Raw genomic sequence first — 15869 nt, 5'->3', positions numbered from 1 at the left:
CCATGCTCAGAATCCAGATCTTAAGACTCCTGGTGCAGGTTCTTTGCAATTCGTAATGCAGCCCCATGTGCCTCTCTGCAGGCACCCTTGCTGGACTTCCAGCTGAGTTCAAATAATCCCCATGAAAATAAATCCCCACGCTTTCAGGTCATCCAACAGAGTTTCCAGGGAAGCAGGGCCTCATTACCCCCACTTTCTCACTGGAAATTCAATAAGGAAGCTCCCTGGGTAAAATGTTCTTTGGAAGTAAATTAATTTTGGAATAATCTAGCTTGACTTCCAGCAAGAATTCCCTATCAACAGCATGGAACATAAAGGTCTGATGAATAAAATCATGACTTACAGCATGAATTTCTTTCACTTGACTTACTTTAGGATACATGTTTGCAAATCATTTTAAAAATATTCTATGTTTAATTATATTGCAATTTATGGTTGAATTTTATTTAAGTGGCATTTATAATTGGCACATTTTTCAAGTACTGCTTCTGCCAGAATTGCATGTAAAAGTACATTATCATCACTTGTGTAACTGCAGCCTAAGTTAGCATCAATATACATCCCATAGATTAGGGCCAAGTCACTAAAGGACAGTGGATGTCACATTTTCATGAAATACAATTAAATATATCCAGAAATAAATTGGTTCCCAGATTTTGCTAAAACAGCATATGGCATGTGTTCAAAATTAATAAGTATTGATTGAGTACCTATGTTGTGCTCAGCACTGTGAAGAATTCAGAAAAATGCAAGGTGTTTCTAAGATAGTCAAAGAAGAAAGACAATACAGGGTTATTAGAATCATGGTGAAAGTATATAATAATAACAATAATTGTCATCATTATTATATATTATTTGTCAATTACTATATGCCACATACTATGCTAAGTACTTTATTAGAATTCTTATTTAATCCTCATAACAACTCAATGAAATAGCTAACTATTATTATTCCAAGTTTACAGAAAATAAAAGTGAGGCACAGAGAAGTAATTTATTTAAGGTCACATAGCTAAAATGTGGAGGAGCCAAAATTGGAAACCAAGTACCTGATTTTCCAACCTGTGTACTCCTGGCCTATTTGCTGTGGCTTTGGGGAAGGTTTCATAAAAGGCGGGGTCTTTACTGTAACCCTGAAGGTTAGGGAGTTAGGAAGAATGAAAAGAATAGGGTAGGTCATCATATTACAGGATAGACAAGTAGCATAAACAACAAAGGCACAGGGGCAAGAATCTGTATTTGACGTGTGAGGATCAATGGAAGAAAATCAATGGCAGGAAGTTAAGTTAGCTAGGCAGAGGGAGACACTTCAGGGAATACCTTAGAAATAACCTAGGCAGAATTTAGAGACTTGAGCCTTTGGAAATAGAAAGTCAGTTAGCTGTTATGTAAGAAGGTGACAATGAAAAGCCATTGTGATATTCTAGCTGCAAATTCAGGAAAAGTGGAGAGGAGGCAGACTTCAGGGAAGCAAACCAATTAGCGGTATATTTTGAAATCTCCTACAGACCCTTGGTCATAGTACATACTCAATTGATGTTTGTCAGATCAGTGGATGAAGACTAGTAGGGATAAAAAGGAAGATACAAACCAAATAAAGAATCTGCAGGAGTCACTGACAGGCTGTTCATGAAGGAAAAAGAAAAGAAAGCCCTGACCGGTGTGGCTCAGTTGGTTGAGCATAGTCCCATGCATCAAGAGGTTGTGGGTTTGATTCCTGGTCATGGTACATGCTGAGGTTGCAGGCTCGATCCCCAGTAGGGGGTGTGCAGGAAGCAGTCAATCAATGTTTCTCTCTCTCCCTCTCCCTTTTTCTCTCTCTAAAATCAATAAAAACATTTTTTTAAAAAGAAAGAAAACACAGATGTCACCCCAGTGCTACTCTAGGTAAGAAGAAGACTGTGATGCTTTTGCTGATGATAGAGTTGAAAAGGAGACATGGGTTTCAGCTGTTTGCAGGGAGAGTGATGAGTCCTCCATTTTGGTTTGCAATGGTAGAGGTTTGAAAGGTACATGGAATATTGTTAATATCTTAAAGGTATTTGGAGAAAATAGGCCTAGAATAAATTTAAGGTAGAAAGCACAGTCCTTACTCATCACAGAATTCAGATAAATAAAAGTTGTCATTATATTTATGGGCCACTTCAATAGGTAACTCTAAGTAAGTAGACTTTCCTAATATGAATGTCACTACTGGATCTATTGTATTTCATCAAAGATTTGCAAAGTAAAGAAATTCAAAATATACAAGAACATCTGCAAATTGAAAAGAACTAAGCAAACGGAAATAAATCAAAGCATTAAGCTCCTACCCCTGCTCCTACAACATGCAGCTAGCACTGGCCATTGGGCAGATATGAAATACCAGCCTTTCCTTATCAAAATACAAAAAAGCAAAAATCATGTTCTGGTTTCTCAGCAAGAAGCCATTAGACAGATATAATCATAATGAGACCAAATATTCCTGTAAATGAACTGCATGCATTTAGGACCACATGCAGAGTTTAAAAGCAGCTAACACAAAAGGTAAGTAGAGTTGCCCGGGTGTATACAATGGCTCAGATGTGGTAGAGCAATTCAATTGGCCCTCAAACAAACTGAATTGAGAATTTATAAGACAAACTCAGCATCCATTAGCTTAAAACTCAAATGGCCCAGCTGTGGCAATAGGAGCTATTAGTTTCAAAGTCAACTTCTGTGTTATGATCATCCACCAACATCTAATCACTAAAGTTAAAGCCATATATAAGCAAGTTATTTGCTTTCAAATAGACTGACCACATGGTTCATTCTTTAGATACTGAAAGCCAATCAGAATGACCAAGTGGATGAGAGTATGTAAGATTCATTTAAAAACAAAAGAGTTCATTAAAATGGATAAAAATCAACATCTTTACCAGATAAATTAGAAGTAAAATCTGCTTGAAAGTATAACTTCCTTCACCAGAGAAGGGATGGGCCAATTAAAATATAAAACTGGTAAGATTCATAAATTGTAGCCTGGGGAGTCAATCCAACCAGCGGGGCACATTTGTTGTTAGTGGATGCAAAGAGACAAATAAATTGAAATTTGAGTACAATGTTCAAAATATAAAAACCCATGTCATAAAATATGCTCAGGTAACATGCCAAAAGTTTTACCCAATTTTAGGCAGGATATTTATCAAAAGTTATTTGGTAAGTTAGTTGTTTGAAACCCTAAAAATATTTTTTACCAAAAAAAATAATATTATGTATGTTAATTGGCTTCCCAAGATAGATCACAGAAATTCCCGGCTATATAATGTAAGAAGGTATAAGTATAGTACTGGGAAAATGAGGTGATACAAACTGGTCTGTAAAAATAGAATCTTACCATCTTATACAGCACTGTTTTTTAAATTATGAGTCACAATCCATGAAATCAATTAGTGGGTCTTTCCCCCCATTTAATTCTTACTAAGAATGGCAGAGATGGAATGGAAGGGAAAGAACAGAATTGCAAAAATCAGAGTACATCCCCTGTCATAAGGAAAAGTATTATTCTTAAAACTTTATTCGTGTTATCTATACTAATAAAAGGTTAATATGCAAATGGTCGTCACACCCTCATGCCATAATGACCGATCAGCAGGAGGCTGCGTCTCAACCTGACGCCAGCCGGGGATGTGACTGACACTGCGTCCCCACCTGGCACTGGCCGGGGACGTGACGTACCGATGGGGCTTGACAGGGGTGGGGCCGGCCGGGTCTGGGTCTCGGGCGATTTCGAGGTGCACACGGGTGGGCAGGGACTTGACGCTGGGTCCCGCGGAGTGCCCCAGACTCTGACAGGAGGGAGGAAGGAGCCAGATACCCGCACCTAGGACCCACACAGCGGGGTGGCAGCAGTTAGGGGCAATCAGGCCGGCAGGGGAGAGCAGTTAGGGGTGATCAGGCTGGCAGGGGAGGGCAGTTAGGGACAATCAGGCTGGCAGGGGAGGGCAGTTAGGGATAATCAGGCCAGCAGGGGAGCAGTTAGGGGCATCAGGCCAGCAGGCAGAGGCGGTTAGGGTTGATCAAGCAGGCAGACAGGTGAGCAGTTAGGAGCCAGTGGTCCCAGATTGCGAGAAGGATGTCCTGGATTGGAGAGGGTGCAGGCCAAGCTGAGGGGCCAACCCCACCCCCGTGAACAAATTTCGTGCACCAGGCCTCTATTCTATAATAATAAAAGGGTAATATGCTAATTAGACCGGACATCTCCTGGATGTCATTCCGGATGTCCTTCCTGACAAGCCAGAGCAGAGGGAAGCCAGCCCAGGTCCTGGGTGCTGGAGGGAAGCCAGTGCCAGCAGCTGGAGGAAGGAAGGCCTACTCTTGCACGAATTTTCGTGCATTGGGCCTATAGTATTGGTATAAATAGCTATGTGAATTCAGGATTTCAATGTAAAATACATTTCTTACTGTAGGTCAGTCAAAACAGTTTGAATGTTTTTTAGCAAGGCTCCTATGGGGTGCCTAGCACAAATCCAGTGCTTAATAACAGTTGTTAAATGAATGAATAAATGAATGAACGAACTGGTAAACACATGAAGAATGAAGGAATAGGATGCCAGTAATAAGCCCCTCTCAGTCACAACCCTGACACTTGCAGTGGAACGCTTGCTCACTTCAGAGTTTCCATGCTAGTGAGGTAATGAGGACAGACAGTTGTCCAGCTGCAGTTCCCTATAGGTGGCTCCTGTGGCCTGGGACAGGCTCTCTGACACAGTAGGAGCTATAAAAAGGGAAGGATGGGGATAAGGCTTCCATAGCTGAGTGGAGCTGAACTCTGTAAACCTACTTCTGAGGGAGGAGGAGGAAGATAAGATAGGATTACTAGATTTATCAAGTAAAAAATACAGAGGACTGGTTAAATTTGAATTTCAGATAACAGATAATTTAAGAGCAGAGAAAATCATAAAACCTTCATGTTTAGAATATCAATTAAATCAGACATTTATTTGATGCAAAACTATGTGCAAAACACTCTGCTAAGTGGTGTGGACAGAAAAAATATTTATTCTTGAAGCTGAAGAGGTCAGAGACACACAGGAAAGGACCCTCGTAATGACCATATTGAGCACTATTCTAAGTTCTTTCCAGGCATTAACTGTTCTGCATTTGGCCCTGCTATTCTTCCCATTGAAGATAGGAAACTTAGCATAGAGAAATTATAAGAAAGAGTTGGCCACAGTTTCACATAGAAACAAACACAATTAATATTCAGTGGGACTGTGGTAGAGGGCTGGATGTTGTCCAGGGAGGTGGATCTGGGGGTGAGATTTGAGCTGAACCTTGAAAAAAGTGGAAACAGCAATAGGAGAATATTAGGGGAAGAATATTCCAGGCAGAGGAACAGCTTGGAGGCATTTAGTTTTTCATTTTGTCATATTTTTTGTTTTCTACTTCAGCTCCAATCCTAAATACCAAGTAACCATAGTTGAGGGAGGGAGGTGAACTTTGAGATCCTCTCTCTAGCACACATTACTAGAGAGACTTTCAGCAAATTAAGGTTGGTCTGAAACCACCAACTGGTGCACTTAGAATGTCCTACCTTTCTCTAAACCTTAATTTTCTCATCTGTGAAACATGGTTGTTAACATCTACATCTTGAAGCTATTGGAAGAATAGCTGAGATCATGTATACAGGATGGGGCAAAGTAGGTTTACATTTGTGAGTATGTAAAATAGTTCATTCTTGATTATTTATTGTATTATTTTCCACAAGATCAACTGTAAACCTACTTTTGCCTTCCCTCCCCACCCCCGTATTATGCCCTTAGAACAATGCCTGGTCTAGAGTAGGCAATAAATTAGTTATCATGCATGATGCATAAATTAAAATAAAGCTATTGTCACAGTAAGGCAGCAATACTGGTGGAGACAGAAAACAGAATGTGGAAATGAGTAGAGTAGACATGAGGTGTGACAATTCTGGAGACCACATCTATGAACAGTGGCATGGAATTGAACGTCCCTTTTCTGTAAAGCCAGATGTGTTCTGCCCAAAAGATGTGGCTCCTGAAAGGTGCCCACCAGGTTAGATGATGAAGGATGGTAGGATTCAAAATGCAGGTTTGTAAACTAAGGATGAGGGGCCTGGAAGGAGAAAAAGCTTGCCTCTGTCTATATAATTCTCCTGCCACTTCCTGTCCTGGACCCCATCACTGACTATCACTAAGGCACAGTGCAAAGCAACATTGAGGCTGGAGGACACAGGTCAAGTTCATAAAATGTCAGAGCTTAAAGGGGAAGGAATGGATGCCAGAGCAAGCCAGCCAGCCAGCCAAGCTTATAAGACATAAGTAGGACCAGCTTGGTCTGAAACCACCGACCTGTGTGCTTAGGATGTCCTACCTTCCTAGACATCAGAATCCACAGCAAGCTCACTCTTTCTGCAGGAGCTCTGTCTTGGTGAGGCACAATCATTATTCTGAAGTCTAGCCCAGTGTTCAGGGCCCTGCCATGGCTGGGGTAAATAAGTTTACCCACTTTGCTCTCCTCTTGAAATTTTAATATTGTTTCTCAAAGACTTAGTTTGTAAACTTAAACACTGTGCCAAGAAAAAGGAAAGGAAAGGTTAACAAAATGATCACCAAACCTACTCTGTGTTTCAAATGCACACCATCTGTCCTTAGCCTCTGAGGATGATGCAGCAGGGAATGCACTGGGGTTGTTTTTCAGCCACAGTGACTTTCTGCCCCTGTGTTCCCCATAACCTGTCACCCACCCTCCCTTGTCAGACAGCTGCAAACAGAGAGGAGATCCTGCCAGGATTCGGTTCTCTTCCAGGCAGAAGCTCCTAATTGGCCTGTGTAGGAAGAAACTACATTCTTGGCCACCTCCAAACCAAAATAAAACCAAAGGCCATTCGTTATGAAAATATCCATCTCTTCTCTTGACCTCCCTGAAACTAAAGTTACCTCCAAAGCTAGAATTAGAGCATTTGGGGGAAATGAAAAACTGCATAAAATTTTCTCCTATCCTAGCACTTTCGCTTTTAGGAAATGAGTATTTTTAAAGGTTTAGGGTTATCTTCCTTATACACTTCTCTCCCTACCAGATGTAGAGAACTCAACAACTGCCTCTTCGTTCATGAGTAAGAGTGTGTTGAAGGGGTTACTGCCTGAGAAGAAAGCATCTTCAAAACACATTCCTAACTCAGTTATTCATCTCTTGGGCATAGATTTTTTCCCCCACAGGCAGGAAAGGGGCAGTCACTTAACTCCTCCAACAACCCTGACAAAAGTGATACCTGGGTGGAGTGTTTTAGTGGATTCCGCCAACATTGAATCAAGCATTTGTAGAAAGGAGAGAGCAGATGCTACAGTAGCTCCTGCCTTTAGATGGGTAGAAAATACACAAAGCAAGGTTTAAGGAGTTTTCAAAGACAGGGGATTCCCTTTCCCTGGAGCTCTCCAAAGACAGAACAGCTACTCATTTTCTTAATTGTCTAACTATGTCTCTGACTTAGTTTTTAAGGCCCTCTCCAACCATCAATGATTGAGAGCCAATTTTCCTAAGAAATCAAGGTGGGGTGTCCATTGGTTGGAGGATAAAACTGATTTATATAAAACCAAAACACAGTACATACAACCAAAATTGCTTGGCATGTGGGTTTTGTGTGTGTGTGTGTGTGTGTGTGTGTGTGTGTGTGTATTTTAATATATTTTTACTCATGCCCAGGTTGCGGGCTCAATCCCCAGTGTGGCATGGGTTTTGTTAATTTAGGAACAAAAATCCAAGTACAAGTGAAGAGAAAGTTGAAGAGAAAAGCAATTTTAAAGGAGTCTCTCAGACGCCTGGAAGAGTCCCCAAAGGCTGCCTAACATTTACATCACAGAGAAGCAAAGAGGCAGAGATGTTACCCGTCAAAGGAGACGGCTCATCTTAGCTGCAGGCCTGGAAAACTTTCCTTTTCCAGGCTCTTCATTCTTTCTTAGATTCCAGGCTACCAAGTGTCCAGGCATCTCAGTCTGGTTTCTGCCAGCCTGCTCTTGTTTCCCAGCTCCATGGGGATCTCCCGGCTTAAAAACACAGCAGAGATTATGGTTGGGCGATCTGACCTCCAAAATCAAAGGACTATGACCAGAGGGGCTCAGAAGGTAAGAACACCGACAGTTGCCAAAGGTGAGAAGACTAGCAAGCGGTCAGGAAAGGGACTAAGAGTCTTCTTGCTGAAGGACAAACTCCTGCACCCAGGAGGGAAGAGACCAAGTGCTGCCCTCTCTGGCCAGTCGGGGAACTGCAGATAGACAGGGCTGAGGCAGCTCCTGCAGAAGCCCTGAGGCTGGCAGGGAGCGTTGCCGGGGGGCCCTGGGGCTGAGTGAGCAGTGCCGGGCAAGCACACACTGCCCACTGGTCCACCTGGCCAGGGCCACAGCCAGGGCCCTTGGTCCCGGCCTGGCTGTCAGGCAGCCTGTTGGGAGGGCGGCTGGATAGAGACAAAGGACACTGTGGCACTACAGAAGTGAGGAAGGGATGCGTCCCAGCAGGACCAGCAAGCCAGCCTTCTCATAAGCAACTTCTTGCTGAGATGCTTACAGCAGCGGCACTGCCATCTCAGGCAGGTGGGAGCAATTAGATGTACCTGCCTTCAGAGTCCGGATCTGCTCACCTGATTCGGCAAATCCTATTTTAACCCTTCTCATCCCCACTGGATCGCACTCACAGAAGACACGAGTTCACTTTTTGAGTGTGTGTGTGTGTGTGTGTGTGTGTGCCGGAGGTTGGGGGAGGGCCGTAGCTGGAGGAGGCAGGAAGGTAGGCACCGTCTGACCTAATGATATTGCCGTTGTGTTTTCAAATTAAAAGGAAAGGGGAAGAAACAAAGTCGGCAGCTGGGAGGGACTGTGGGACACTGCTCATTTTCAAGCATTCCTGCTATTTTAGGTAAAAACCAACTCTAAAAACTCATCCAGATTAACAGGAAAAAAAATGTGTTTGCCTGTCAACTAGGGAAGAAGGAAAAAAAAGGGTTCACTGAGGTCCAGGGAGGCGCAACTTCAGGCTTCAGGTCTCCTGCTCGCCATCCTGTCCCTGCCCCACCCCAGACATCCAGACGGAAAGCAGACAAGTGAGACTGCACCGGCCAGCTCCTGGGGAGCCCGGGGCCCGGTCAGGGGTCGCCGCCACCGCAGACGGGCGTGGCTGCGGGGACACACCCTCCGCCACCTACCTCAAACATGGGAGAGGCGCCCTTGCTCGGCAGCGTGCAGCCCAGGAGCTCGGCGAGAAACTTTGCCATATACGAGTAGTGAGGCAGGGCCCTCCGCAGGCTGGGTCCGTCCTTTCCCCGCGCAGGAGCCCGAGGGGCGAGGTCTTGCCCGCAGGCTGGGGGGCTGCCCCGCAGCGGCCGGGGACCGGGGGCCGGGACCGAGCGCGCCGGCTGCCCGTCCGCCGCAGTCCGGGGTGCGAGGTGCGCGCAGTCCCGCCCGCCCGCCCAGCCTCCGCGCCGCGGGATCGGGCGCCGCGCTCCGCTCGCCTTTCCCGCTGAATGTCGCTCTTCCCACCGCGAGGGCGGGCCCGCCGGGGGGGGGGGGGCGGGAGGGCCCACGCGCCGCAGGGCGACGGCCGCGCGGGCAAGGGCAGCGGCGAGCGGAGCGCCGCGGCGCAGGCACCGGGCGGCCCAGCCCTGGGCGCGGACACTCCAGCGACACCGCTCGGCTGGAGCCGAGGCCTGACGCTCGGCGGGAGAGCGGGAGAGCGGGAGGCGAAGGCGGGGAAGGGTCTGCCCTTGCGAGCCCTCGGGCTGACCCCCTTCCCCAGTTTCCCCTCCCCCGTGCCAAGGCAGGTGGAAAGGCGCTGCTCCGGCTGCTGCCTGACCCGGGCGAGTTACAGCTGCGAGGCGCCAGCTGCCCCACCTCCCTCCCACCCCCCACCTCCCCCCCACCCTCCCTTTCGGAAGGGAAAAGGCTCCTGACGCCTGGAGGGGGAACTCCTCCTGTTAACCCCTGTGTTTGAATGGGGCAGGCACAGATAGGGGGCTAGGGCAGATCTGCTCCATCATCGCCGGCCCCGCTGGCCTCCCTGGCCTTGGCTGGAGTGGGGTACCGAGGGGCGAGGACGAGCATGGCCAGGAGCCTGATCGCAGGCAAGTGTGGCCCTGTTGTTCTCTCCAAACCTATCAGGCTTGTCTTTTAGTAAGAGAGCTGCTTTCAGGACACAAGACCTATGTTGCATATTTATGTAGCATCCCTATAGCTGTACATCTCAAACTTTTGTGTGCATAAGAATAACCTGCAGAGCTTATGAAAACCAGATCTGGCCCGGCCGGCACGGCTCAGTGGTTGAGCATCGACCTATGAACCAAAGTTAGATTCCGTTCAGGGCACAGGCCTGGGCTGCGGGCTCTATTCCCAGTAGGGAACGTGCAGGAGGCAGCCTATCAACTATTCTCTCATAGATGTTTCTATCTCTCTCTCCCTCTCCCTTCCTCTCTGAAGTCAATAAAAATATATTCACAATAAATAAATAAATAAATAAACCAGATCTGCTTTTTTTATTAGGCACCAGAAGATGAAGGTAGTATTCAGGCTGGGCTCTGAGAAACACTGCCCTACCTTGTCAAATCCATAAGTCAGCACATACAGGGACTATAAAAGCATTAGATTGGTGGCACCGACCTTAGAAAAAGTTTTGTCAAATCACCTAATTCATATGCAAGGAAAACAGAACTAGGAAAGTTCCTAATACTTCATCAAGTCACATGGTATTAGACTCCAGGTGTATAGGAGCTTCTATACACGCGTGTTGACCAAATAGGAGATGGATGGTTGGATAGATGGTGATGAATAGCTGGGTCCAGATTTCCTAATTCTCATTCCAGAATTCTAGCTGGTACCGCAAACTCACTCTGAATTTATGGAATTTGGGGGCTAAAATAGGCAGGAAAAGTGTTAAAATAGTTTTAACATAATATCAAATTCAAGCACTGTGCTAGCTGGGTGCCCGCCAGCTACACTAGAAAGAAAATGGAAGGGAAACTAACTAACATGCAAGGAGTATCTGCAGTTGTTGTCTCAGGGGCTGTGTCTGTAGGTTAGAGCACAGGCTATGGGAAAAGACTACCTGGATTTAAATCCCAGTTCTGACATTTAATAGCTGCGAGACTTCAGGCAAGTGACTTTACTTCTCTGTGCTTCAGTTTCCTCATTTGCAAAGTGGGCATAGCAATAATGACATGTGGTTTGTATTCGTTTTCTACTGCTGGCACAACTTGGCGTCTTAAAGCAACCCCCTTTTATTATCTTGCCGTTCTGTGGGTTACAAGTCTGGACTGGCTCAAGTGGATTCTCTGCTTAAGAACTCACCAGGTGGAAGAAGATGCCAACCTGCTGGGCCCTCATCTGGAGGCTCTGGGAAGAATGCCCTTCCGAACGCATTCAGCTTCTTGTCATCCAGGTTGTTGGCAGAATCCAATGCCTTGGAGCTGTAGGCCTGAGCTCCTTGTTTCCTTATTGCTTGTCATCAGGGCTGGCCCTCTGCTCCTAGAGCTTGCCCAGGCTCTTTCTCGTGTGAACCCCTCCATCTTCAAAGCAGCAACTGCATTGAGTCCTTCTCATGCTTCACATCTCTCCAGCCTCCTCTTTTGCCAACAGCCAGTGACAAGTTCTTGCTTTTAAGGAGCTTGTGTGTTATATGATTACTAGAGGCCCAGTGCATGAAAATTCATGCACTGGAGGGGGGTCCCTCAGCCCGGCCTGCCCTCTCTCACAGTCCAGGAGCCCTCAGGGGCAGGAGGTGACCTGGCGATCAGGGGAAGGCAACGCCCCATCACACCTCTGCTGCTGCCACTGCCAGCAGCACAAGCTTCGGCCGGCCCTGGTTACTTGAGCCTTAGGTGGCCCTGGACATCTGGGCAGCCACCATCTGAGGCTTGCCTATGCCTCGGGCCAGCCCTGGAGGGCTGAGGGATTGAGGAGACTGGGGGACTCTAGAGGCAGGTGTGTGGAGCAGCCGTGCCCGCCTGGGGGTGGGCCCGGCCTTGCCTCATGCTTGCCACCCCAACAGGGCTGAGGGGACTGGGCGCCTCCATCTTGTGGCTGTGGATGCCGCCATCTTTGAGAGCATGGCAGTCAATTAACATATTCCCTCCTTATTGGCTGTGGGCGCCGCCATCTTTGAGGGCGGGGCAGTCAATTAGTATATTCTCTCCTTATTGGCTGTGGGTGCTGCCATCTTTGAGGGTGGGGCAGTCAATTAGTATATTCCCTCCTTATTGGCTATGGGTGCTGCCATCTTTGAGGGTGGGGCAGTCAATTAGCATATTCCCTCCTTATTGGCTATGGGCGCTGCCATCTTAGCAATGGTGTGAGGGTCAATTAGCATATTCCCTCTTTATTAGATAGGATAATATCTAGGCCCAGCTGAATAATCTGCCTAGTTTAAGGTCAACTAATTAGTCACCTTAATTACATCTTCAAAGTTTGGCCCCATAATCTATAATAATAAAAGCAAATATGCCAATTAGGCCAGCAGTCCTTCCAGACGACCTTCTGGACGAAGCCGGGGCTGCGAGGAGTGAGCCCCTTGCACGAATTTCGGGCATTGGGCCTCTAGTATAACATAATCACAGAAGTAACCCCAGGGGTGAAAACCATGAGAGCTATCTAGATTCTAGGTTGCCACGATTGTTTTGAGGAATAAGTAACTTGGAATAGTGTTTTGTTTTGTGATATTTATATTAATCATTCAATAAAGGTTAGCTGCAGGTTTTTTCCTACTCACGTCACCTAATTTGATTGTCACTGCAACTCTGTATTATTTTAAAGGTGGGAAACTGAGAACCAACAAGATTGCCCAACATCACACAGCAAGTTAGTGGCAGAGCCAGGAATCAAACCTAGCGCAGCTGCCAACCAAGTCTGTACTTTTGCTGTTATATGAGACTGCGTGGTGGAAAGGTGGCAAAAGACAGGTAATGCTTATTTAGGGAAGTGGGGTTTGGGCGGGGGCGTCGCAATCATGTGGAACGGAAGGAACGTTTACAGATAATCACTTGCCATATGTAAGTAATTAGTGGTTTAGGGGTAGAAAAGGCTCTCTTACATACTATCTGAAATGAGAAAATCTAACTGAACTGAGGGAGATTGTTAATGAGCAGAGGCATTTTCTTGTGGTGATACTTGTCTGAGGAGGCTACACATTCACTTGCAATCTAGACTCCTTCCTTTGATGAGCTCTTCCTCTCTGTGCCTCCTCCCCTCTGCCATCTTGAATCTTTCATTGTCAAAAGGAAGTAAACATTTCTGAAGGGCAGGCACACAGCCTTGAGGGCAAGAACATTGCCCAGACCTTCTCCAAGGTCTGCCACTGTCATGTCTATTTCCTGCTCTACCTTGCTGATAGAGCAAGGACAGAGGCCCAGCCCTGTCCTTGACCCCCCGCCCCCAGCCCTGCCCCCTGAAAAAAAAAGCAAAGCAAACAAATAAGTAATCTCATCATCTCTGATATTCCTCCACTTAGGACCTTGACTATACCATTATTCACTAGAAGGATTGTTCATACTCTTTGACTTAGTATTCCTATTTCTAGAATTTACCCTCATAAAATAATCAGAGAATCACTGAAAGCTTATTACATTTAAATTGTTTCATCCCCATAGGGGCAAGTGAGTGTCTTTTTTACTGAAACATAAACCACTGTGGTTAAAAGAAGAGGTCTAGAGTCAAGCTGCCTGGTTTTTTGTGTGTTTTTTAATTTACCTTTATTGTTGAAAGTATTACAGATGTCCCCTCTTTTTCCCCATTGTACCCCTCCACCCCATATCTGCCCACCCCCTCTTCCAGGCCTTCACCTCACTATTGTCTGTGTCCATTGGTTATGCATCTATGCATATATAAGTTCTTTGGTTAATCTCTTCCACCCCCACCCCAACTCCCACCTTCCCTCTAAGATTCATCAGTCGGTTCCATACTTCTATGTCTCTGGATTTATTTTGTTCATCAGTTTATTTTGTTCATTAGATTCCACATATGAGTGAGATCATGTGATATTTGTCTTTCTCTGCTTGGCTTATTTCACTTAGTATAATACTCTCCAGGTCTCTCTTTGCTGTCTCAAAAGGTAAGAGATCCTTCTTTTTTACAGCTGCATAGTATTCCATGGTGTAAATGTACCACAGCTTTTTTATCCATTCACCTCTGGGTTTGAATTCTGGTTCTGCCACATACCAATTGGGTGACTGTGGATAAGTCACTTCAATTCTCTAAGCCTCCATTTCCTAATCTGGAAAATAGAAATAATAAAAATACCTATATCTCATAAAAATGTAATTAGTTAATACTATCATATTATACTAACTTATTAGAATGATTATTATATTAATATAGTCAATATACTAATATGAATAAAGTGCCTGATCTGTAGTAACTGTAATAAATAAGTAACCATAATAAATGCTAAGTAATAGGAGGGTCGTTATTAATGATATATACTCAACTCCTGGTCCAGAGCCTGGCACACAGTACTTAATAAAAATGATTAAATAAATGAATGGACAGATTAACAAATAAGCAAAGAGACTTGTTGCAGCATTATATGCCCAAATTTAAAACCATATAAAATTCAACAACAGGAGATTGTTTTAATATATTACGGTTCATAAATATACTGACCTAGAAAATCTCCTTTATGTAATGTTGGTGGGGGGCAGCATACAATACATGTAGTATGGGCTAACTTTGTAAAATGTTCACCTGCATACATAGGAGGAAAATGAAAGGAAATATATGAAAAGGCAATAATAGTTCTCTTTGTGTGATAGAATAATGGATTTTTTTCATTTTCTTGTTTACACATTCCTGAATTTTCTATTCTTTGCGGTGAACCGGAGCAAAACACCAATTTTAGCTAATACCTTTTTTTAAAGACCCCATCATTAAGAACTTGGACATTTAAAAATGTTATCAAGTTCATCTTAACTGACTTAAGATCTTATCCCTTTAATAAAATATCTAGAATGGACCAGTTAACACAACTAAATCTACTGTACTGATACTCTCCTTTAAAAAAAAAAAATGTGTTTGTGAAGCAGCTCTACTAAATATCATCCAAAATTTGATTTTAAAGATACTCATCTTTGCTATAAGAGCTGACTGTCTAGTTATTAACATTAGCCATGACCTTGGGAATGGCAAAGTCATAAAAAAGCAAATACTATCTATTTTTTAAACTTACCCATTTTCTCTTTTCATTTAGTTTAGAAGCTAATGTAGAAGTTGAAGAATAAAGCTCGGGAAATGATCATTTGCCCAGAATGAGTACTATTTTTTCTATGCCAGTTCATTAAGAATACTACCTTCATTTACTTTGCTTCCTTTGTGGCTCTCAGGGAGAGCTGGTGCTGCAGTTACTGTAAAGACTGTACTAAAGACTGTACAGTATGGTCAGAAAATAGAGCAGTCTGATTAATAAACTATTTCCACTAATTATAGTCTCTACAACACATGAATTACCACTTTTCAAAAAATTAGGCTGTCATAAGCTGCAATTAACACTGAAACTCTACTGAAAGTTTCATAATTCTTTGATGATTCAGAAAGCACTTCCGTGTCTCTCAGGTTGTCAGATTCGCCAGCATAAAAATCATTTATCCCGATAGGACGGATGAGGGGAAACGCTGGTTAATAGAAATTTTCAGTTGAGAGAAATGTAAGCGAGCCAGGTTTTACTGTGTTTACAAGGCTGACTGGGTGTCTACTGAGCTCTTTAAGCACCTCCTGAGAAAGGCGCTCTATTTGTCTGAAATGTTATAATTATTATCCCGAAGGGATACAATGGTAACATTCTGTTTCATAACAAAGAAAACTGGATTACAAGTTACCTACAACCTCCCGCCTCCCAGCTAAGATCACACACCGTATAGT

The sequence above is a fragment of the Eptesicus fuscus genome, chromosome 2 (assembly GCF_027574615.1).
Source record: "Eptesicus fuscus isolate TK198812 chromosome 2, DD_ASM_mEF_20220401, whole genome shotgun sequence".
Classification (NCBI taxonomy): Eukaryota; Metazoa; Chordata; class Mammalia; order Chiroptera; family Vespertilionidae; genus Eptesicus; species Eptesicus fuscus.
This window is presented reverse-complemented; position numbering follows the sequence as displayed.